Below are 16,599 nucleotides of genomic sequence, written 5' to 3'. Positions count from 1 at the left end.
GATAGGCGGTACGTTTATGATTTACGCTTTTTAGTAAATCGTGCTGACCCGTGATAGGTGGCACTTCAGTAATTAGTAATGGTCTGTGATAGGCGGTACAACTATGATTTACACCCCTTCGAGGAGGGTTTTGGTTCGAGTTCCGGAATTCATGCATTTTGGCGTATACGCATTGCATTAGGGTGCTTGGCATGTCAGTCATGTTTGATATACTGTGATGATTGCATATGTACACTCAGCTGATATTTGGATTGTGCCGAAATTGATAAGTGCGATTGTTTAGATTTGTTTGTAAATGTTGATTGATTGCGAAACCATTTCGAAACTGAATTTTCTCTGCGGTTGTGTTCGAATACAATGAGGTGGTAGTCGAATACAGATGTTCTTATTTTGCTACTGACTTCTAAAACAATTGTGTATTGGAATACAATGAGGTTGTAGTCGAATACAATTTTCCTGATTTTGCTGTATTCGAATACAAGGATGCTGTATTTTAATACGACAGTACAGTTTTGTTAAAAACTTCATTTTTCAACTTGTTTATGCATGTTTAACATATGAGAACCCTTTCAAGGAGTATGATAAGATGAAAGGTTGTTTTGTGCATTTAAAATTTAAATGCTATATGATATTTGTTAATTTCGGTTGGTGACCTTTACAATTATTGTCGAAATCTAGGCTTTGCCCTCAGATGAGAACCAGGATCGTCCTACCGGATAGTACCCTAGAGATGGACACGTAGTTAGACATACCCGACCGATGCTGTGTCAGAGGGATCTTGCGGGGCGCATGGAGATCACCCGGATTGTTAGCTTTTTTGAAGCACGATCATATTAGATGGTTGTATAGGGGATATAGGTCTTTCTTTTGTGGATGTATTTATTTCAATTTGGAAGATTGTATCTATACCTCATATTGTCAGCTAGACTTTTATATTGATGGGTCCATGTACCACTTTTTGATGTGACGTGAGGAAGTTAAAATTCTTGGGGCAGTGCTTTTGTACAGGTGTCTGTCGAGAATACCCTAGGGGTATGAGTTATGTCTGATAGGACTCATAGTCCAAGTGTATTTTGATGTTTAAATACTTTGGATTTTTATTTCAAAAAAACTATTCCACTGCTTGTATATATTTGTTGATTTTTGTCGTTATGTTACGACTTACATATTTTATCCAAAGGTATTTATTTCTTTGTTTTATGAATTTGTTTTTAAGAAGAAAAAAATACACTTGAGCTGTTAAAAATCGGGGTGTTACATCAACAGCGTGCATGAGGCGCTTCATGTGCGCTTGAGGCGCATTTCTCGTGTTTTCTCACTGCAAATGCGCGCTTGAAGCGCGTCCCTTCCGCTTGAAGCGCACTGCTGAGTTTAAAACCCTTGTTTTCTCACACAACGCTCCCCTCCCACGTTATTAAATCTCCAACACATCTTTATCACCTCTCCAAACCTTCCTCCATTATCATCAAAGGTCAGTTTTCCTCTCCTATCAAACATTCTTCCATCCTCAAGTAAGTTTTCTCCAATTGTTACTATCAACTCCTCCTTGTTCATTGATGCATGTGGGTTCTTTAAATTAAAATTTGTGCTAGTATTAAAAATTGTTCATACATGCATGTTGGTTGTCTAAGATCAAATGTGTGTTAATGTTTTGCATGGTTGTAGATTGTTCATGTATTTCATGCTTACATTCCACCTGTTTGTTAAAATGACACAACCACTTTTGAACCCTAGTTACCACAAAATCATACCTGCATTCCACCTGTTTGTTAAAATGACACAACCATTTTTGAACCTTAGTTACCCCAAAATATGTTCTGCACTCCAATTGTTTGAGAAAATGACACAACCAATGTATATGCACTGTTATCATTCCGAATTTTGTTGGATAAACTTAGGGCAATTGATGTAGTTATTTTTCCAAGGGGAAATATGCTTAAACTAATTATTTCTAACCTGGAATATGTTGAACCCTGGATGTGAATAATTGTTTTGCAGGACCTAATGGCAGCCCAACAAAAAGCAAAACGAACTAAGATCGCAAATACATCTTCCTCCCAACCACGCAATACATTCTTATTCAAGACCATGGCAACATAAGAGTTTCATGCCAAACTCCCTGCAGTCAAGAAGTTTGTGAGTGAGAAAAATTTTAAGTTGGAAGCCAATGAATTCATTGACATCATGGCGATGATTGCTACTAGAGGATGGGAGAAGTTGACCACATTCGTCACCACAGCGAGCAAATCATTAGTAGTGGAATTCTTCTCCGATGCCTCTGATATGAAGTCTGACAAACCATTTCCACATGATCAATTTGGGAGTTATATGACGGGAAAAAACGGTACCCTTCACGCCTCAAGTCATCAATGAAATTTTGGTCTGCCGAACTATAAGAATTGCCGTTTTCAAGCTATGGAGGACCACATTATAAAAGTAGACACTCATGAGATCCTACGCATTTTATGCAGACTATGCATTGGGTACGAAATAGAGATGGCTCAGTTAGGAAACTGCGCTGATTGGATCTCACCTCAATTGCAAAAGCATGGAGTACCTTTGTTCATCATACACTACTACCATGTTCGAATGTGTCAGATATAATATTTCAGAGAGCATGTCTACTAATTGCTATCATAAAAGGCGAAAAAATTAATGTGGGCATGCTACTAGCTCATGATCTTTGGGGGACAACAACTCTTGATCCTCCGTCAGGTTACTTCCATCACGCTTCCCTGATAAGCAAACTATGTGAGCAGGTGAGAGTGTCACCTAAACAGGGTGAAGAAATGGTGAAATCTGCTACTCCAATCACTACTAAGTGGATAGAAAAACACTTTATGATTCCGACAGACTATCTTGGGGCACCACAAGCAGCGACGACGACATAGGAAAATACTGAACCACAGGAACCACATTACCATCCTCCACATCCATCACAGTCTCCACTGAGGAAAGATGTGGCAGACTAGAAACTATGATGGAACAATTGATGATTGATCTGCGAGATGGACAAGCCAGAATAGAACTGGGGATGACCAATCTATATTGAGCCTTCGCTTCTTCTCAACAGACACCAGGAGGAATGTTTTATGTTGATTTATTTTCACCTCGCCAGTATACTGGCGACCATAGTGGTACATGAGTGGAGGACCTAAACAAGACCCCTTGAATTACTAAACTGAGAGAAGTTTTCTTTCCTTTTTTTTTCATTCTTTCTTTGTTTTATTTTTCTTTTCCTTATTTCAATTGTCGTATTTTATTTTATTTTTATTTCTTTTCCTTTCACTAAATGTGTACTATGATGAAGAAGTAGTAATAACTTACATTTAATCTTAAGTTCTCTGTTTGGGATTTCGAAAGTTAAATACTATTTCTTAGATTATGTTATTGCTCAAGTCGACAAGTCTTCCTAATGCAAACATTTTTTATTACTAAGTGGTTGTGTAAGGCTAATATGCCATCAATTTTTAAAAAATACAATTTTAACTTTTCAGAGGCATGTTTAACATTATTTTGATTGTTCGTACTCTCTCTTACTATCCTAGCTGTGAGCTTTTGGGCGTAAACACTTAAATTCTTTGTTGTGTGATTATCTAGAAATGTATTATCCCTTCGGAACTTTCACTAATTTTGACTTGCATCACTTGTAATTTATGCATACACTGAGACAATTTTGTTTGGTCGCTTGATCCTTTCTCACTACCCTATGAAAATTTTACCCTTTGTTAGCCGCTTTGAGCCTTGTCCTTTTATTTTGGTTACTAGCCACATTACAAGTCAAATACCTGACTTTAATTAAATCACCTTACTTGGAGTTAGGTAGAAAAAAATTTATTGTCTTGATAAAGTTCTAAGTTTGGAGTTGTTCATGGGATATCAACCTTTTAAGTTTGGGATGGTGATTCGCACAAAAAGAAAAAAAATTAAATAAAAAAAACAAAAAAATCAAAAAAAAAAAAAAACAGTTTGTGTATTTAGATAAATAATATCTTCTTGGTTCTTTTGTCAATATTTGAGAATCTATACAATGAAAAAGTTGAAAAAATATAAAAAGTTGTAGAATATTTGAAAATGTATGCATAACTCCAAGTAGTAAAGCCTACTATCCCAAAATGTCATACCCTTACCTAAGCCCCATTACAACCCGAAAGTCCTCCAAAAGTGTATGTGTTTGCTGCATTGTGATGGCTAGCTAGAATTTTTTCAAGCCTATGGTAGCGTGATGCATGTTTTAGCGTAATGCTTTCAGACTTATTGTTTTTAACCTTTCCTTTAAGGTTGAGTATTTCAAGGGATAAAAATAGTTTTCTTTCCTTTCTCAGGAATAATAAATTTACTCTGAAATACATTATTGTGATCAACATGTGATAATTATTTGACAATCAAATAAAATATGAAAATTAAACTCTTATATCTGAATATAAGACCATATACGTTCTTCGTGATTTTTGTACACTTTCTTAAAGTTTTTATAAATCAAGGGACAAAAAGTTGAATTCCTTGCAATACTGCCAAGGAAATAACCCAATTCAGTTACAACTTTATCGTCAGGTCCTATCATTTCCTCGTCATTGTCTAAGATGACTTCTATACGAAATTTTCTTCCATTGATTTTCAAACACTAAGTTGGTACCCTTGTTTTTGTTGAGACAAAATCTCTCTCAAATGGTTTTAATGATAACAAAATTAATTAAAAGATTATGATTGAGGTTAATGACTAATATGTGCTTTTCAGTGTATTCATATAAGAAAACAGGTTATTATTCATTAAGGAAAAAATAAGAAAATTCTGAGTTAAATTTGGAGCATGGAAAATACTGAGGATGGCCTCGCGAGTTGATGAATATTCAAATCTGCAGAATACTCATCCTCGCTGAAATGAATTGTTTTATTATTTAAACAAAGGCAAAACAATATTAAAGAATAAAGTGTTTGATTCTTTAAACAAAGGCAAAACTTTATTAAAGAATAAATAAAGAAAATGAGTAAGATGGCAAAAGAAAGGTACGAGAAAGGTTTACACTAGGATGGGTCTATGGTCAACACATTTGAAAAAACAACCCATCACATCATGTACAAAGGCTACAAGCAGACCTATAGATCACTCTTGTGTGAATTAGAAAACAATATAAAGTCAATATTCAAAAAGGCAACAACAAACAAGCCAAAAGTGAAATTCATCACATGTCTTAAAGAAAGAAAAGAGAAAAGGACTTCACATGAAGCCTTTACAAGCATTGAATAAAGGAGAACAAAAAGGACATCACATGGTCTTACAAGCATTAAAGAAAGGAAAGAGAAAAGGACAGCACATGCCCCAAGTTTCCAGAAAAACTGCAACCTCGTACTTGAGGATGGACTGCATCTGTCCAAGGACAGCTGGATGGCAGTTTTGTAATTATAAGAAAAGACCTTGGGCTTTTTGAATTGATTTTCTAACGGTCATAAGAAGCTTGGCATATGAAGTGAACATCATAAGACTTCTATAAAAGACAGCAAGCTCTTCTTCATCAAACACACAACACATTGCATTAAAAAAGATCAAGAATCTTAAAGCTTTCAAGAAGCAACATCCATCTTCTCTCCATACTTTCTAGAATCCTACATTAGATCTTTGTAAATCCTTTGAGAAAGTATTAAGAATCAATCGCTCTCATATCACATTGTAATTTCCACGTGAGATACACTTGGAAATATTTGAAACCTGATTGTAAGCTTGGTGAAGCTAAAGAATACACAATTTGTAATCTTCCTTTGTGAGAGGTTGATCTGTTTGAACATTAGTGAAATCTCACAAGAGTGTGAGGACTGGACGTAGCCTTCATTGGGTGAACTAGTATAAAAATTGTGTATGTCATTCTCATATTTTTCTCTCACTCTTTAGCTCAGCTCAAATCTGAAAGTTTGAAAAACCCATCCTCGTGCTTTCCATCCTATGCGAGAGGATAGTTTTAAAAACACTTGAAAAGTATTTTTAACAGCAAAATCCCTATTCAACCCCCCTTCTAGTGTTATTTAGCTACATCAGTTTTTTCTCTTAGTTGTCCCTATTTTGACATTAAGCTTATATATGATAAGATAAATCCGAAAGATTAGTCACAAATATATATGACATATTAATATTTGATCATTACCATTACATTCGTCATCTTCATCTTGGTCTTCATTTTCTTCTTCCATGACATATTCTTCCTCTTCACTTCTTGGACCATTTCTCATCTCTTCTTCATCATCAAGTTCATTATTTTCCTTAAGAAAATCTTCAATTAGCATTGATTTGTGATCATATCATTGGGGCACATGTTTTTAGCTTTTTAGTTTGGTATTTTAAAATATCTTTATAGCTTAGATTAATATTTTTAGCTTGTTTCTAAAATTTGGGTCGAATTTGAATTATAATTTTATTATTTGCATTTTAATTTTATTATTTGTATTTTTACTCTTTCTCGTGCATATGAGCAGGCGTTGGAAAGATAAAAATCTGAGCTACAACTTTTGTGTTGGAAGAAAAGACCAATTCCGAACTTTACTGGGTCTAAATTGGAGATTTGGTAATCTGCACTTTTGTAATAATTTTAATTAGCGGGTCACTTGTTTTTAAACCCTAAAGTCCAATATCAAGTACTATATATTGGCAGTTTTGTTTCTTTTCTAAAGACGGAAAAATTAGAATTCAAATTGCTACAAGAAATAAATAGTTTTAATTTTAATTTTATGGAAGGCTAATTTTATAAGATTAATCCACGAGTTCATAGTTTCATCAACACCTTGAGATTCAGGTTACACTGTCAATTTCGACTCACGGCTCTATTCTTGTTTATTTGATTATATTGATATTTTGATTGATTAAATTGAATTTCAATAGGATTGGTTAAATTTATTTGACACAATTTGGTTTCGGTTTCTAATTTAATTGAATTATAATTTTGTGATGTTTGATCGTTAATTGTAATATTTTGATGATTGTGATACTTAATCCAATCAAAGAAACCAAATTCATATAGGATTGATTACGCTTGTTTGATCAATTCTATAGTCAAATAAGAATAGAATCACGAATTAGAAATTAAACTCATTGATAGAATATGTGATAGGTCTGAAACTCGAATAAGTGGATTAATTGTTTTGCTCATCTGTTAAATCAAAAATCTAAGAAAAACCCTTATAAATTTCAATTTTCAATTCGTTTATTATTATTATATCCGATGTCCTTGCGAAACGATTCGAGTTATTACCTCTATTTACATTTTATCAATTGTATTTGACCCGTGTGCGACAACGGGTCAATTTGCACAGGGGCATTCTTTTGGATTTCTTTGTTTCACTTTGTTGACTTGTCACTACCTCGCCATCTTCATTCTCCACCCATTTTTTGGCTTTTTGTTTTGTTCTTGAAATGTCATTTTCTCCTGATGTTTTTCTCATTGGGTCCTAAACTTCTTCATTCTCCACACTTTTTTTGGCTTTTTGATTCTACATAGGTGATTTTTTATAATTCATAATGGGACCTTTTGGATCTTGCTTTTGTCTTGATCCTTGATTGTTAGTAATTGATGCTTCATTTGAAACTTTATTTTTTGTTGAAGAAAGATTCTTATTTGAAGATATATTTGTTTGACCAATTTTTGGAAATTTTGATAACTTGAATTGTGCTTGAGGTGCAATCTTAATTGAAGGATACTTGACTCCTTGAATTTTCTTGTCTAACCCTGTAGCCTTGGAACTAACTATTTTATTAGTTGATGGATTGTTTTGCTTGCTAATGGGCTCTTTGGTTCCAACAATATCTTCATTTGTTACTATAATGCCTCTTGTTATCTTTCCAGGCTTGACTTTGAATCTCCTTAGTAATTCATTGCTCGATCTTGCTTCAAGTAGCTCAAACTTGGAAATACTTATTTCGAATTGGTCTTGAGCTCTCATCTTTTGTTTTAACCTTGCTTCCTTATTCATTTTCTGTAGAAAAAAATTGAAATATCAGTAAGAGGACAACAAGCAAAACATATTTTAGTCAATATACTAATACCGATTTAATGTATTGAGACTTAAAGTATAAACAAAACAATAAGATAAATATAAAAATAAGTCAATATGATGGCACCAAGATACTAATCGTAAGAGGAATATAAAAATAAGCCAATAGAACATATTTTTGAAAAGGACAAATAAAATATACTGATTTAGGATTTTCATCCTTAGGACTTGCAAAACTTGAAGATCATAATCATCTTTATCTTACAATCATCATCCAAATCATAATTATCTTTGTCTTAGAATTTCTTCATAACATGTGCAAGCTTCTCAACTATTGTTGTTGGGATATCTTCCCTAATCTAACTGAGATCATTTTCATTATTTGATGCATTTAAATTTCTAATATCATAAAATTGATCATCCAAATATTCTTCTTGAGTTGTAGCATTTGATTTGTCACCCATGTTAAATAGATCTCTAGGAACGATTTTCATAACATAATGTTTATTTTCATCGAAAGGATATTCCACATAAAACATTGGTGGACTTCAGACACTAAGACAAATGGATAATTTGGGTAACATTTTTTGTTAAAATATAAACAAGTAAGCCCATGTTTGTCTTCTTTAGCCTCAAACCAATCACACTTAAACAACACAAATTTGAGTTGGCTATAATAGTCTAACTCAATTATGTCATTAATTGCTCCATAGTAAGTGACAAGATCTGTTTTAAGATTTTCATCCTTAGAACTTGCAAAACTTGAAGTAACAATGTCAATTACAAGGAAATGGGGTTTGAATTGTAACTGTCGCTTTTTAAAATTCTTGTTAGAAACTCAAAATATTTAACTCAAGATTGATCTTGGTTATTAAAAGAAGAACGTTCTTCGTTAGTGAAATAACAAAATTTAACTTATCTATATAATATATGGTTAGTCGATTATAAATAAATAGAGATAAGGGAAGAGATATCACATAGAGATATATCCTGGTTCATCCAAGGTGGGTTACATCTAGTCCTCACAATTGTGAGATTTTTCACTATGTGCTCAAAGCAAGATCGTTCTTGGTTCTCACACAACCTTTTTAGATCAATATTGATTTGTTGCAATATAATACCTTTCAAGCTAGAAAGGATTTCCATAGGTTACCAATCAATCTTTAGAGAGGATTTATATAGATTACCATTATTCACTTCTTTTTTTACAACATCCAGAATTAATGGGTTAAGTCGCCTTTGGGGATGCCTGACTGATTTTACCGCATCCTCCAATAGTATTCTATGCATACACATGGATAGACTAATATCATGAATATCTGCCAAGGTCCATCCGATTGCCTTCTTGTGTTTTCTCAAAATCTGCAACTTGGCTAAAATAATCACAGGTAACTTGCCACTTCTCTCCCTATTCATATTCAATTTTGGCTAAAATAATCACAGGTAACTTGCCACTTCCTTCTAAATATGCATATTTCAAATTTTCAGGAAGTGGTTTAAGCTTTATAGTCGGTGGTTGTTCAATGGAAAGTACAACACCAGTGGCCGAAGCTAAGTCTGTAAAATCAATTATGTTAGTAGAAATATCAATCTCAGCATAATGATCAACCTGCAAGGCAGCTTCGATCTCAGCACACACATAGCACAAACTAATATTTGTACAAAATTCACAAGTATAAGTATCATCAAAACCAGACAATGAAGGAAAATCAGTAGCAAACATATCGGGGTAAGTGTCATCAACCAAATCAATAAGCAATTCAATTTGAAAAATAGAATGCTCTTCTATGGGGTGTTTCATAGCATCAAAGATGTTAAATTTTACAATGTTATCACCAAATTCCATGGATAGAGTTCCAGCATGTACATCAATTTTTATTCTAGCAGTTTTCAAGAATGGTCTGCCTAAGATGATAGGCGCCCCGTTGGACTTAGTAGCTCCCTATCCCTCCATGTCCGGAATGTAAAAATCTGTAGGAAATATCAATTCATTAACTCGAACAAGTACATCCTCCACAAGTCCAGTAGGACGAGCATTGCTCATGTTCTCCAATTGAATGGTAACACCTGTACTCTGTAAAGGTCCAATAGCAAGATAGTTAAAAATAGATGTAGGCATAACATTAATGGAAGCTCCTAAATCTAACATAGCATTTTCAAATTGACTATTACCTATGGTACATGGAATGGAAAAAGTTTCTGGATCTTTGCACTTCTGAGGCATGGGCTGAATGAGACCTGAAACATTTTGCCCCATGTTTACTCTTTCATTACCTTTTAACCTTCCCTTGTGTGTGTACAAATCTTTTAGAAATTTTGTATATCTTTGAACCTGTTTAATTGCTTCAAGGAGGGAAATGTTCACTTCCAGCTTCCTAAATGTATTTAGGATTTCCTAGTCCTTATTTGCCTCGTCTATTTTCTTAGTCTTCACTGCCCTTTGAGGAAAAGGAAGTGGTATATTTTGTTCAACATCAACAGTTTCAGGTATCAAAGTATCATCAACAACCTTGTTATTTTTCAAAGCAGTTTCAAGTACCCAGTAGGACGAGCATTGCTCATGTTCTCCAATTGAATGGTAACACCTGTACTCTGTAAAGGTCCAATAGCAAGATAGTTAAAAATAGATGTAGGCATAACATTAATGGAAGCTCCTAAATCTAACATAGCATTTTCAAATTGACTATTACCTATGGTACATGGAATGGAAAAAGTTTCTGGATCTTTGCACTTCTGAGGCATGGGCTGAATGAGACCTGAAACATTTTGCCCCATGTTTACTCTTTCATTACCTTTTAACCTTCCCTTGTGTGTGTACAAATCTTTTAGAAATTTTGTATATCTTTGAACCTGTTTAATTGCTTCAAGGAGGGAAATGTTCACTTCCAGCTTCCTAAATGTATTTAGGATTTCCTAGTCCTTATTTGCCTCGTCTATTTTCTTAGTCTTCACTGCCCTTTGAGGAAAAGGAAGTGGTATATTTTGTTCAACATCAACAGTTTCAGGTATCAAAGTATCATCAACAACCTTGTTATTTTTCAAAGCAGTTTCAAGTACCTTTGTATTTCAACAACTTTCCAAGACTTCAATGTAATTACATTGACATTGGGAGCATTTGGATTTACTACTGACTGTGTAAGAAATTGGTTTGACCCCTGAGTCTGCACTTGATTAATTGAAGTGGCTAGCTGACTAATCTTTGTTTCCAAATTTTGAATTGTGGAATCTATTCTTTGTTGAAATTGGAGATTATGGACAGCCATCTGCTTAACGAGGTCCTCTAATGAAGGTGCATTGATTTGTTGTTGAGGAATATGTTGTTGCTGTTGCTTCCTAGATTGCTGTTGTGCAGATGAATTCCCCCATCACAGGTTGGGATGGTTTCTCCAACTAGGATTGTACTTGTTAGATGACAGATCAAAGTTGCCTTGAGGATTGTATATATTTGTTGCATATGCTTGAGGGGCATCAGCAATTAGATCTTCTTGCAATGTAGGACATGAATTTGTTGGATGCTTTGGAGAAGTGCAAATACCACAAACCATTGCTTGGGATTTACTTATTGCCAATTTTATTACCAAATATTTAACCTCATCAAGTATGCCTTCTAAATTCTTGTAGGAAGAAGTTTGAATTTCATTCACACCCCTTGTCAACACTATCGAATTGCTTCCAGTTGTAAACTATTGAGAATTAATGGACATGTTCTCAATCAAAGCCTTTGTCGTGTATGGGGTCTCATAGACAAGTGCTCCCCCACTAGCAGCATCCAAAATGCTTCTATCCATAAGTAGCAAGCCTTCATAAAAATACTAGATGAGCAATTGTTCAGAAATTTGGTGATGAGGACAACTTGACACTAATTTCTTGAATCTCTCCCAATACTCATGTAATGATTCCATGTCAATCTGCCTAAAGCCACATATTTCTTTTCTGATTGAAGCAATTCTTGAGGCAGGGAAGAATTTTTCTAGAAACAATTTCTTGAGATCATTCCAACTTGTAACAGAACCTGGTTGAAGGTAGTATAACCAATCCTTGGCAGCATCTTGGAGTGAAAATGGGAAGGCTCTCAGCTTAATATGGTCTTCTGTGACTCCTTGAGGCTTCATGGTAGAACACACACTTGAATCTCTCCCAATACTCATGTAATGATTCCATGTCAATCTGCCTAAAGCCACATATTTCTTTTCTGATTGAAGCAATTCTTGAGGCAGGGAAGAATTTTTCTAGAAACAATTTCTTGAGATCATTCCAACTTGTAACAGAACCTGGTTGAAGGTAGTATAACCAATCCTTGGCAGCATCTTGGAGTGAAAATGGGAAGGCTCTCAGCTTAATATGGTCTTCTGTGACTCCATGAGGTTTCATGGTAGAACACTGATCATAGCATTTGGGCACATGTTTCTAGCTTTTTAGTTTGGTATTTTAAAATCTCTTTATAGCTTAGATTAATATTTTTAGCTTGTTTCTAAACATCGGGTCGAATTTGAATTATAATTTTATTATTTGCATTTTAATTTTATTATTTGTATTTTGACGCTTCCTCGCTCTATAGGCCATACCTTGAGCTCTAGATGTCGGATTGACGCATACAACCAGGCGTTGGAAAGCTAAAATTCATAGCTATAACTTTTGTTTTTGAATAAAATGCCAATATCGAACTACTGGCTCTAATTTGGTTTCGGTTTCTAATTTAATTGAATTATAATTTTGCGAAGTTTGATCGTCAATTGTAATATTTTGATGATTATGATGCTTAATCCAATCAAAGAAACCAAATTCACATAGGATTGATTACACTTGTTTGATCAATTCTATAGTCAAATAAGATTAGAATCACGAATTAGAAACTAAACTTATTGATAGAATCTGTGATAGGTCTGAAACTCGAATAATTGGATTAATCGTTTTGCTCATTTGAAAATCAAAAATCTAAAAAAAAACTTTTTAATTTCAACTTTCAATTCGGTTATTATTACTATATCAGAAGTCCTTGCGAAACGATTCAAGTTATTACCTCTATTTACATTTTATCAATTGTATTTGACCCGTGTGCGACAGCAGATCAAATTTAAGGGGTAATTTGATCATAGCATTTAGACACATGTTTCTAGCTTTTTAGTTTGATATTATAAAAGCTCTTTATAGCTTAGATTAATATTTTTAGCTTGTTTCTAAACTTTGGATCGACTTTGAATTATAATATTATTATTTTCATTTTAATTTTATTATTTGTATTTTAACTCTTTCTCGCTCTGTAGGCCATAACTTGAGCGCTAGATATCGGATTGGCGCATACGAGCAGGCGTTGGAAAGTTAAAATTCAAAGCTATAATTTTTATTTTGGAATAAAATCTCAATACTGAACTTTACTGGGTCTAAATTGCATATTTCAAAATCTGGACTTTTGTAATAATTTTAAATAGCGGGTCACTTATTTTTTAAACCCTAAACCCTAAAGCCCAATATCGAGTACTATATATTATAAATTTTGTTTCTTTACTACAGAGAAAATATTACGATCGAAATTGCTACAAGAAAAAAACAGTTATTATTATTTTTTTTTTATGGAAGGCTAATTTTATAAGATTAATACACGAGTTCAGAGTTTCATCAACTCCTTGAGATTCAGGTTACACTGTCAATTTCAATTCAGGATTATATTCTTGATAATTTGATTATATTGATATTTTGATTGCTTAAATTGAATTTCAATAGGATCGATTAAATTTATTTGACAAAATTTAGTTTCGGTTTCTAATTTAATTGAATTATAATTTTGCGTCGCTTGATTGTTAATTGTAATATTTTGATGATTGGGATGCTTAATCCAATCAAGGAAACTGAATTCACATAGGATTGATTACGTTTGTTTGGTCAATTCTATAATCAAATAAGAATAGAATCACGAATTAGAAATTAAACTCATTGATAAAATCTGTGATAGGTCTGAAACTCGAATAAGTGGATTAATCGTTTTGCTCATTTGTTAAATAAAAAATCTATAAAAATACTTTTTAATTTCAACTTTCGATTTAGTTATTATTATTATATCAGAAGTCCTTGTGAAACGATTCGAGTTATTACCTCTATTTACATTTTATCAATTGTATTTGACATGTGTGTGATAACGAATCAAACACACAACATAGAATTCCCCCAAGTGTTTGTGGGAATTCTCACCTGCAAGACCATTAAACTTTGGAAGCAAGTGTATTAAACCAGATTTAAGTTCAAATGGTACAGTTACTTTAGGATACGTGATACAAAATGCATTATAATTAACTTTAGGTGCAACAAGTTGTCTTAAGGTTATATTATTCGCATCAGTCATAATTTACAGCAAGTTGTCAATTTCACTATTTGACTCTAGCTCTGACTCGTTAAAACTAGCAGCTCTATTAAGCTACGACGTAAATGAAATGTCCTATCTATTTCATGTTCAATGGAATGCATATTTGCAGAACTAGCCCTAGTCATGCATCATCATAACAATGCAATGCAAAGTCACAATTTTGAAAATTCCAACAATGTCCCTATCGCTAAAATTGAAGTGAAAAATAAAAAATCCCATCAAATAAAATCCAAAAAATATAAAAATACCACCAAAAATTTCGTAAAATCAAATAAAGGCAACGCAAAATTTTTTGGAACTTTTGGAGAATAGGAAAAATTCAAAAAATAGTAAAAAGGGTCTAAACGAAGTAATTTGGGATTTTAAGCATTGTGTCCATTATACGGGACTCCTATTCCTTGATTTTTTTTTTCTTCTGATTTTCTGGAAAAATTTCAGAGCAATCCGAGACGGTCGCCTGAAAACAGGGTTAATATTGTTATTAGAGAGTCCCCGACAACGACGCCAATTTGATCTGTTGTCGCACACTGATCAAAATACAATTGATAAAATGGAAGTAAAGGTAATAACTCGAATCGTTTCGCAAGGACTTCTTATATAATAATAATAACCAAATTGAAAATTGAAATTAAAAAGGGGTTTTTTAGATTTTTTATTTAACAGATGAGAAAAACGATTAATCCACTTATTCGAGTTTCAGGCCTATCACAGATTCTATCAATGAGTTTAAATTCTAATTTGTGATTATATTCTTATTTGACAATAGAATTGATCAAACAAGCGTAATCAATCATATGTGAATTTGGTTTCTTTGATTGGATTAAGCATCATAATCATCAAAATATTACAATTAACGATCAAATGTCGCAAAATTATAATTCAATTAAATTAGAAACCAAAACCAAATTATGTCAAATAAATTTAATCAATCCTATTGAAATTCAATTTAAGCAATCAACATATCAATATAATCAAATAAACAAGACTAGAATCATGAATTGAAATTGACAGTATAACCAGAATCGCAAAGTGTTGATGAAACTCTGAACTCGTGGATTAATCTTATAAAATTAGCCTTCAATGAAATTAAAATAAAAACTGTTTATTTCTTGTAGCAATTTGAATCCTAATTTTTCTGTCTTTAGAAAAGAAACAACACTGCCAATATATAGTACTTGAAACTATAAAGGGGTTTTTTAGATTTTTGATTTTACAGATGAGCAAAACGATTAATCCACTTATTTGAGTTTCAAACCTATCACAAATTCTATCAATGAGTTTAATTTCTAATTTGCGATTCTATTCTTATTTGACTATAGAATTGATCAAACAAGCGTAATAAATCCTATGTGAATTTGGTTTCTTTGATTGGATTAAGCATCACAATCATCAAAATATTACAATTAACGATCAAGCTTCGCAAAATTATAATTCAATTACATTGTGAACCGAAACCAACTTCTTTCAATTTAAGCAATCAAAATATTAATATAATCAAATAAACAGAAATAGAATCCTGAAGCGAAATTGACAGTGTAACCTGAATCTCAAGGTGTTGATGAAACTCTGAACTCGTGGATTAATCTTATAAAATTAGTCTTCCATGAAATTAAAATAAAAAATGTTTCTTTCTTGTATCAATCTGAATCCTAAAATTTCATCCCTAGAAATATATTGTAAGACCCATAATTTTAAAGTACACTTTATGCATTTTTATGTATTTTGGATTTTGGCTCGGAGGCTTTTTAACCAAAGTTAATAATATTTTGGAGTCTTTATGATCAAAAAGGAAATTAGAAAGAAAGGAAATTAGAAGGAAGGAAAAGGAAAAGAAAAGGTTATATAAAGGAAAGAAGGAAAAAGGAAGAAAGGAAAAACAAAGGAAAGAAAAAGAAAGGAAGGAAAATCAGATTTTCCATCTTCCTCCTCTGTTACTCACGTGATCAAGATTTCCTCCCTCCTCCATTTTCGTTCTTCTTTGCTTCCTTTCTTCAAGATTAGAAACCCACAGCTTGGTGAGTAATAGGATAAGGATTTCTTAACTTCACTCTCCCTCGTTGGTTCGAAAACGAAGAAAAACGGTGTTAGGGATTTCAAAACCGTCAAACACAAACCCCTCCGTTTCATCTAGATCTAACCTTCATTCCGTGAAAAGATAGAAGGGAAAGTTTCTCACTACCACGCTACGGTGCTAGTGAACTAAATTTGGAAGCAACATTGTGAACGGAGATTTTATCGGATTTACTCGCGGAACCGGAAACGCA

General features: G+C 33.2%; 1 pseudogene; it reads right to left on the bottom strand.

Annotated features, from left to right (window-relative positions):
- Positions 1-2,652: 2,652 nt before the first annotated feature.
- LOC105851513 (uncharacterized) lies at positions 2,653-14,314 on the bottom strand (annotated as a pseudogene).
- Positions 14,315-16,599: the final 2,285 nt, after the last annotated feature.

This window comes from Cicer arietinum, chromosome 1 (genome assembly GCF_000331145.2).
Source record: "Cicer arietinum cultivar CDC Frontier isolate Library 1 chromosome 1, Cicar.CDCFrontier_v2.0, whole genome shotgun sequence".
NCBI classification, from domain to species: Eukaryota; Viridiplantae; Streptophyta; class Magnoliopsida; order Fabales; family Fabaceae; genus Cicer; species Cicer arietinum.
The sequence above is the reverse complement of the archived record's forward strand: the minus strand, read 5'-3'. Positions and strand labels throughout refer to the sequence as shown.